At 50.2% G+C, this 7,911-nt stretch overlaps 1 pseudogene; it reads left to right on the forward strand.

Annotated features, from left to right (window-relative positions):
* The first annotated feature begins 5,709 nt into the window (after positions 1-5,709).
* LOC136489882 (glucuronokinase 1-like) lies at positions 5,710-7,074 on the forward strand (annotated as a pseudogene).
* Positions 7,075-7,911: the final 837 nt, after the last annotated feature.

Consider the following 7,911-nt stretch of genomic DNA (forward strand, 5'->3'; position numbering starts at 1 on the left):
TCAGCAAAGCACGCCACTCGGCAAAGGCACTCTTTGCCGAGCGCAACACTCGGCAAAGAGCGCACTCGGCAAAATGCCCGTCAGTTGCCCGCCTACCCCGCCCACCCGTTACCATCTTTAAAAAAAATGTTTACCGAGCGCTTAACCTGACACTCGACAAAGAGGCCCTTTGCCGAGTGCTGCGGCCTGGCACTCAACAAAGGCCCTCTTTGCCGAGTGTCAGGCATGGCACTCGGCAAAGTATTTTTTTTTTTAATTTTGATTTCAAATTTTTTTTGTAGACCTTATCTATTGTTTACAAGCACATGTTAAAATTTGGGACCTTTTTATAACTTTTTGCTATATTTCTTGAATTAATTTTGTTTACTTGCATTTTTTCTGAAAAAGTAAATTTGAACTGCAGGTGCATGAAATAATGAAATGTAGCCATTCAAAAAATGATAGTCATGTTGTAGAGTGTATTTTGAGGCCGTATGCAGGAACTCACCCAAAATTTTGAACGCCTTGTTCGCCAAACATGACGACCCGCTTGTGGTCGGAGTGTATTTAAATTATAGAAAATGCAAACGAAGTCCGAAATTCACGAAACTTGTCGAGGTGTCTTGTGATCGCATGTGGAGGCTATGATAAAAATTTGAGAAGGTTTCAAGCAAGTTGCGACGTCATGTTTTTTATCATAGCCTCCACATGCGATCACACGACACCTCGACAAGTTTCGTGAATTTCGGACTTCATTTGCATTTTCTATAATTTAAATACACTCCGACCACAAGCGGGTCGTCATGTTTGGCGAACAAGGCGTTCAAAATTTTGGGTGAGTTCCTGCATACGGCCTCAAAATACACTCTACAACATGACTATCATTTTTTGAATGGCTACATTTCATTATTTCATGCACCTGCAGTTCAAATTTACTTTTTTGGAAAAAATGCAAGTAAACAAAATTAATTCAAGAAATATAGCAAAAAGTTATAAAAAGGTCCCAAATTTTAACATGTGCTTGTAAACAATAGATAAGGTCTACAAAAAAATTTGAAATCAAAATTAAAAAAAAAACAAAAATACTTTGCCGAGTGCCAGGCCGCAGCACTCAGCAAAGGATATTTCGAAAAAAAAAATCCCTTCTGGAATAAGGGCCCATGGCCCATCCTCCTCCAACCCTTCCTCATTCACGCCCGCCCCTCACCCGCGCCAGCGCCGCCACCGCCGCACCGGCCGCCGCGCCCCACGCCGCCCCGACCCACGCCCCACGTCCCCCCGCCCACGCCGCCGCGCCCCACGCCGCCCGGCCTCGCCGCCCCGGCCCGCGTCGCCGCGCCCCACGCCGCCCGCGCCCCCACGCCGCCCCGGCCCACGCCGCCGCCCCAGCGACGCCCCGGCCCCACACCGCCCCTCGGCGGCCGTCCCTGCAGAGAGGAGGAGGAGCCCGGTCGCGGTGCCCTGCCACCGACCCGGCCGTCCCTACAGAGAGGAGGAGGAGGGGAGAAAGAGAAGGGGAGGAGGAGAAGGGAGGTGGGAGGAGAAGGAGAAGGGAGAAGGAAGAAGGAGAAGGGAGGAGAAGGAGAAGGGAGGAGGAAGAAGGAGAAGGGAGGAGGAGGAGGAAGAAGGGAGGAGGAGGAGGAAGAAGAAGAAGGAGAAGGGAGGAAGGAGGAAGAAGAAGAAGGAGGAGGAAGAAGGAGAAGGGGGGGAGGAGGAGACGGACCTCGGTCCGACGACCGTTCACGCCGTTCATCGACGACGTTCGTCCACTCCGTCATCCCCGCACATCGCCATTCATCCACGCCGTCGTCCCCGTCCCTCGCCGGAGAAAAGGTAAAGTCTCCGGGGGTGTCGGCCTTGGTGCCGTTTATGTGTTGATGGCCTTCGTGCCGGGTTTGTGTATTTGTGGGCCATCGTGCCCCAAATGTGGACGTCGGCCATTGTGCCAGCTTTTTCTTGCAGGTTTTGGAAACCTCCCCGTACAGGGGAGGTTCTGCCGAATTTTTCAAGTAATAGTGATGTGTTTCTTCTTTTGCAGAGCAGGAGCTGTCGGAGGAGACCCGGAGCACCTCGGCGATCCCGATCGTCTTCGTCGGCGCTGCGGTCGTGCCTGCACTGCTTCGTCTCTCCACTGCACCGACTCGCCACTACGCCGCTAGCCTTTCTCCACCGCCACCCAAGGTATAATGGACCTTTCTTGCTTACAGTTGTCGTACGTAACCCAGTTAGGCGTCTCTCGTCCAAAACAGATACGGTTGGAGGTATGCAGATCTTTGCATATCTATGACCGTATCTGTTTCGGATTGTCCATGTTTTTTGGACAGCCCGCAGATGCGTAGATGGGTTAGTTTCCATGTTCTGCTCGGATCCGAGACGGAGTTTCGGCACCACCTCCCTGTTGTTCTCCGGATACACACTCTCCCTTCCAGGATGTGTATCGGGAGAACAGTGGGGAGGTGCTGCCGAAATTCTGTCTCGGATTAGAGTAGAGCATGGAAACTAACCTCATCTACGCATCCGCGGGTGGGATTAGGACCTATCCTCAACTATTAGACAGCAGGCACGCCGTGTAGATGCAACAGGGAGAACCATGTGTATATGATATTGCTCCGTTATGTGTACATTGCAGGTGATGGGGCCCACTAGGAGGAGCTGTCACTCGACTTACATGAGATCGAGGGACACGCCATAGGCTGAGGAGACAGAGGCGGAGGCGGAGACGTCACAGAGGCAGAGGAGGCTGAGGGGCAGGCCCAGGCGGGAGCTGTTGACTGACCACGAGCGTGGCTCCTCGCGCTCTTCTAGGGACGACGACGGCCCTCTGCCCATGGTGGGCGAGGAGGCGGCTCCACAGATGTACGACGAGGAGGTGGTTCCGCACATGTCCAAGGAGGAGGCAGGGGGTTCGACTTCCTCTGCAGCCTCCAAACCCTACTTGCGAGGTCCCAGCCAGCTCCCGAAGCGACTGATTCCTCCTCACCGCCGCCCACTGATTGCACCCGAGGGGGATAAGTAAGTAACTTCATATGTTCTTCATTTGATATGTTGAAAAATGATAATAAGAGCTAATAATAACTATTGTTAACCACTTGTGCAGGAACTAGATGCTTGTGGAGGAGGGGATCGAGGCTCGCAATGTCAATGGGATCCTGGGACTTCTGTGCAGGGAACACTTCCCTGCCCTGGTGTGGATGTCAGAGGATGAGGACCTAGTGGTACCCTCGTTCGACCAGTATGCCCTCGTCGCCACCGACACTAAGCATAGAAACTTGGAAGATCGGGTGATTCAGGAGTTGTGGGTAAGCCTTTCTCACACTATGGCCCTCAATTCATTGCATTCAATGCACATTCTTTAAACAAAATAATGGATACCTCGTGTCTTTATGCAGGACTTCTTCAGATGCCAGCCGAGATAGGAGGATAGGGCGTATCAGGTGGCTTACGCTTCCTGTAAAAGGTGTGTCTCGGACTTGTATTACGAGGCCCGCCTCCAGGCGCACAGAGACTACAACGCCACCTTTCGTAACAGAAGAATCAACAAGACACAGGCAAGAAGGGAGACAGAGGTTCTTACTAGGGAGCAGTACCTACAGATAAATAGAAAACATCTCCTGTTGATTTCTTCTGAGATTAACTATGCCTAATTTGATCTTATGATGGCTTGTAGGTGATTCCAAACTGGTGCGCCACCCACCCCGATTGCTGGGCTGCTATAGTGGACAAATGGTTGGACGCGGACTGGTAGAGGGTGCACCAAGAGAAAAGCGAGCACCGTATGATGATGCTAGGTGTACCTCACCATCAGGGTAGCGCCAGCCTCAGCAAGTATGCGAAGACATATGTAAGTCTCCACCATTTGTCTTATCTAGCCACGCTCAGTTTTGCATTATTTCTTACCACATGTTGTTGTCTTTCTCGCAGTCGGCGGCGCACGGTGGCCAGCCAATTGGCCAACTCACGGCGTATGCTCTGGCCCACATGGGCCCGGCAAAGTCCAACATCGAGTACAACCCGGTTGCGGGCCCAGAGGCGTACACCAACTCCAGCGTCCACACCCGCCTCACTTCTTACACAGAGGCGGCAAGGTCAGTCCACGGGCCCGACTACGATCTGAGGACCGAGGAGCACCTTGATCCTGAGCTCATGATGAGGGTGGGGGAAGGCAAGAAGCATGGATGTTTCTGGATTGGCGACGGCGTCCTCGACACGGGCTCTACTCCTCCTCTCTACCACCTCCGAGTAGCGAGCACGAGCTCTAGCGTGCCCATAAGGCAACGGCCGTCATCGGTGGCGGCACTCTAGGTAAGTATTCCAGTTTCATTCGTTGTTCTTTGTCATTTACATTCCTTAGCTATGCATTATTGAAACATTGGTGTCAAATGTTGCAGGCCGAGCTATAGCAACTTCGGTCCCAGCAGGAGGCCCAGCTGGCTGAGCGAGAGGACGAGCGTCAGAGGCTACAAGCTTTGGAGGTCCAGCAAGCAGGTTTGCTCCAGTTCGTGCAACAACTTGGGCTGCAACAAGGTTGGGAGATCCCAGCCAACCTGCTTGCACCACCACGACCACCACCACCACATCGTCCAGATTCTACTCCGATGAGTATGAGTACGGATGCTTTACTTTCTATGCTCATGCTTAGTGTCAAACCTAGTGATGGCCTTCGTGCCGGATTTGTTGATGTGTGGGCCTTCGTGCCGGGTTTGTTGATGTGTCGGCCTTCGTGCCGGAAATGTGGTTGTCGGCCTTCGTGCCGATGTTTTTCTTGCAGGTTTTGGAAACCTTCCCGTGCAGGGGAGGTGCTGCCAAAATTTTCAACTTTTCTTTAAGCTGCTTACATTTTTATCTTGTCACTCACGTGCAATCTCTTCTCTTTTGTGCAGCATCAATCGGGGGCGGCGTCGAACCATCTCGGAGGGTCGCCGGCATCACAAGTTGGGGCGTCGCAACCCTCACATTCGCCGTGAGCCGCTTCCGGAGTCGGTTTTATGTAGGCATGCCTTTATGTATTGAACTTGTGAACTTTGAACTTGTGGTTTGTAATATATTGTGGATTTCGGACATAATTGGTCGTTTGTGATATATATATGTGGTTTCTGATATATTGTGTTGAATTGTGGTTTCTAATATATATATATATATATGCACTATTGTTTACATGGAAAAGCAAAAAACAAAAAAAAATTTGCTGTGGCTTTGCCGAGTGCAATGACCATTGCACTCGGCAAAGCTGGAAAAATAGCAGCAACAATTTTCCAGATTTGCCGAGTGCAATGGCCATTGCACTCGGCAGAAAATTTAAAAAAAAAATAAAAAATGCTTTGCCGAGTGCCTTGGCAGTGGCACTCGGCAAAGAAAATTTTAAAAAAAATAAAAACAGGCTTTGCCGAGTGCCTCGGCACTATGGCACTCGGCAAAGAATTTTGAAAAAAAAAAAGAAAATTCTTTGCCGAGTGTTGCACTCGGCAAAGAAATTAAAAAAAAAATTAAGACGGCGTGAGCCTTCGGCCAACGGCCGTCAATCCTTTGCCGAGTGCCAGCTTGACACTCGGCAAAGCCTTTGCCGAGTGCCCGAGATTTGGCACTCGGCAAAGCAGGCTTTACCGTGAAAATGTTCGACGGAGCCTCTTTGCCGAGTGTTGCACTCGGCAAAGGATTTGCCGAGTGCATGGGTGCCTTTGCCGAGTGCATGGGGCACTCGGCAAAGCGTGTGGCTGCTGTAGTGATTATGGTGGCGTCCGGCTGCTGATGGCTATCTGTAAAGTTTTCTACAATCACTGTATTCAAAATAATATCAGTTTAAAAGCTGAAAATTTCACCTTGTCATATGATACTAATATTCCTCGGCAGGTAACTAGTCGGGATCCACTTCATTTGTTTCCCTCCATTACTCGCATTACATATTGGCAGCTGCAGATTAATCCTTGCTAAAAGCATTTTCTTGATATGCTGATGAGTTGGAGATTAAATGCATATTGTCTTGATTCTTTTGTTCTGTAGGCTGGGCTGTCGGGTTCGAGCGCGATTGTTTGTGCTGCTCTAAGCTGCCTTCTTGACTTCTATGATGTCAGGCATCTAATAAAAGTTGAAATGAGACCTAATCTAATTCTCAATGCTGAGAAAGAGGTTGGAATTGTTGCTGGGCTCCAGGACCGAGTGGCACAGGTTTATGGGGGACTGGTTTATATGGTACGTGATACAAGCATTCATTATTGACAGTATAGGTCTTGCAAACATACTTCTAGCTAGTGTGAACTAATACAAGCATGTATTAGTTGTTGCATAAGTACTGCTAGCTAGTTTGAACTTTGTTTGTTAATGTTTCAGTTTGTGTATTACTCAGGATTTTAGCCAGGAGCATATGGACAAGCTGGGTCATGGTATATACATGCCACTGGATGTTAATCTGCTTCCTCCTCTATACCTCATCTATGCAGAGAACCCTAGTGACTCTGGCAAGGTTCTTACTAAATTAAATCTATAAATAAACTGCAATTCATTCTTTAATCTTGTCACATGCCACAAAATAATATTGAGATGTTTGAGTACTGCTAGTTGACAGCCATCAATGTTTTTTTAACGTAGGTCCATAGCAGTGTTAGACAAAGATGGCTTGATGGTGATGAGTTTATAATATCAAGTATGAAGGAAGTAGCGCAGCTAGCATTCGATGGCCACAAGGCTTTGCTGCAGAAGGATTATACTGAGCTAGCGAGACTTATGAATAAAAATTTTCATCTGCGAAGGTAAGATTAATGTGCCTGCCTGAACACATGCATGGAATGGCAAGGTAAGACAGAGTCATATGTGGTTATTGGTTATGTGATTGTAGGGAAATGTTTGGGGATGATGTACTTGGTTCGGTGAACATAAAGATGGTGGAGGCAGCACGTAGCGTCCAAGTTCACTGGCAGCGGAGGTGCAGTGGTTGCGCTGTGCCCAGATGGGGATTCGCAGGTGGAGCTTCTCCGCAAGGCATGCCAGGAGGCCGGCTTTGTAGTACAGCAGGTGAAAGTTGCTCCCTCGGTGCTGACGGATGCGGAGCTGTCAAGTTTATTAGTGTCGGTGTTTTGGACCGGCGAGCCCTCAACCAACTAGTAAATTTATACTGCGTGTTCCTAATCCCGGATGGTGATGCAAAGAGACACAAGGTTTATACTGGTTCGGGCAATGGATGCCCTACGTCCAGTCTGAGAGATCGATCTTGTATTCCTTGCACCGAAATGCTCATAGTAGGGGGTTACAAGCAGGGCGAGAGAGGGAGCTAGTCCCAGGTCTCTGCGTGGAGCGGCGTGGATTGCTTGAGATGTTGATCTCAGGCGGCGAGGAAGCGTGTGCGTTACAGAGTGTCGAGTATGTGTTCGTCTACCTCCTGAGAGCGTGAGCCTGTCTTATGGGCGTAGGCCTAATCGTAAGCGTCCGATTCTCTCTCTAGAAACGGCTCTGGTCCCTCCCTTTTATAGTTGAAGGGGGGACAAGGGTGATACATGTGTTAGCTACGCGGTGCCGTGTGAATAGAGGTGGCATGTCCGAGCCCTGTAGCCTGTTACTGTGGCGGCGTGGTCGGTGGAGTGGTCCCGTCCTTGAAGTACTAGGGTGACGCGCCAGTCACATCCGATCCTGTGCGTCGTGGGAGCTCTAGTGTTAGCTTGAAGCGGGGCGTGGCGGTTGACACGCCGATCACTGTGTGTTGACTGCGTGAGAAGTCGAGGCTCAGTTGGTGCCGAGGCCGAGCCATCGTGGGAGGCTCGGCGGGCGTGAATCCCGAGGTTGCCGAGACCCTGAAGTAGATCGCCGAGGCTTGGAGGGAGCAGTTGGTCTCGTACGCTGATTCTGAGGCTATGGTGACCTAGACTTGACTCCCCACGCCGCGTTGTTCCTGGGGCAGGGGTTAGGTGGCACAGTGTAGTGCGGGCGCTGGTCGTGGGCACAGCA

Source organism: Miscanthus floridulus, chromosome 10, assembly GCF_019320115.1.
Source record: "Miscanthus floridulus cultivar M001 chromosome 10, ASM1932011v1, whole genome shotgun sequence".
NCBI lineage: Eukaryota > Viridiplantae > Streptophyta > Magnoliopsida > Poales > Poaceae > Miscanthus > Miscanthus floridulus.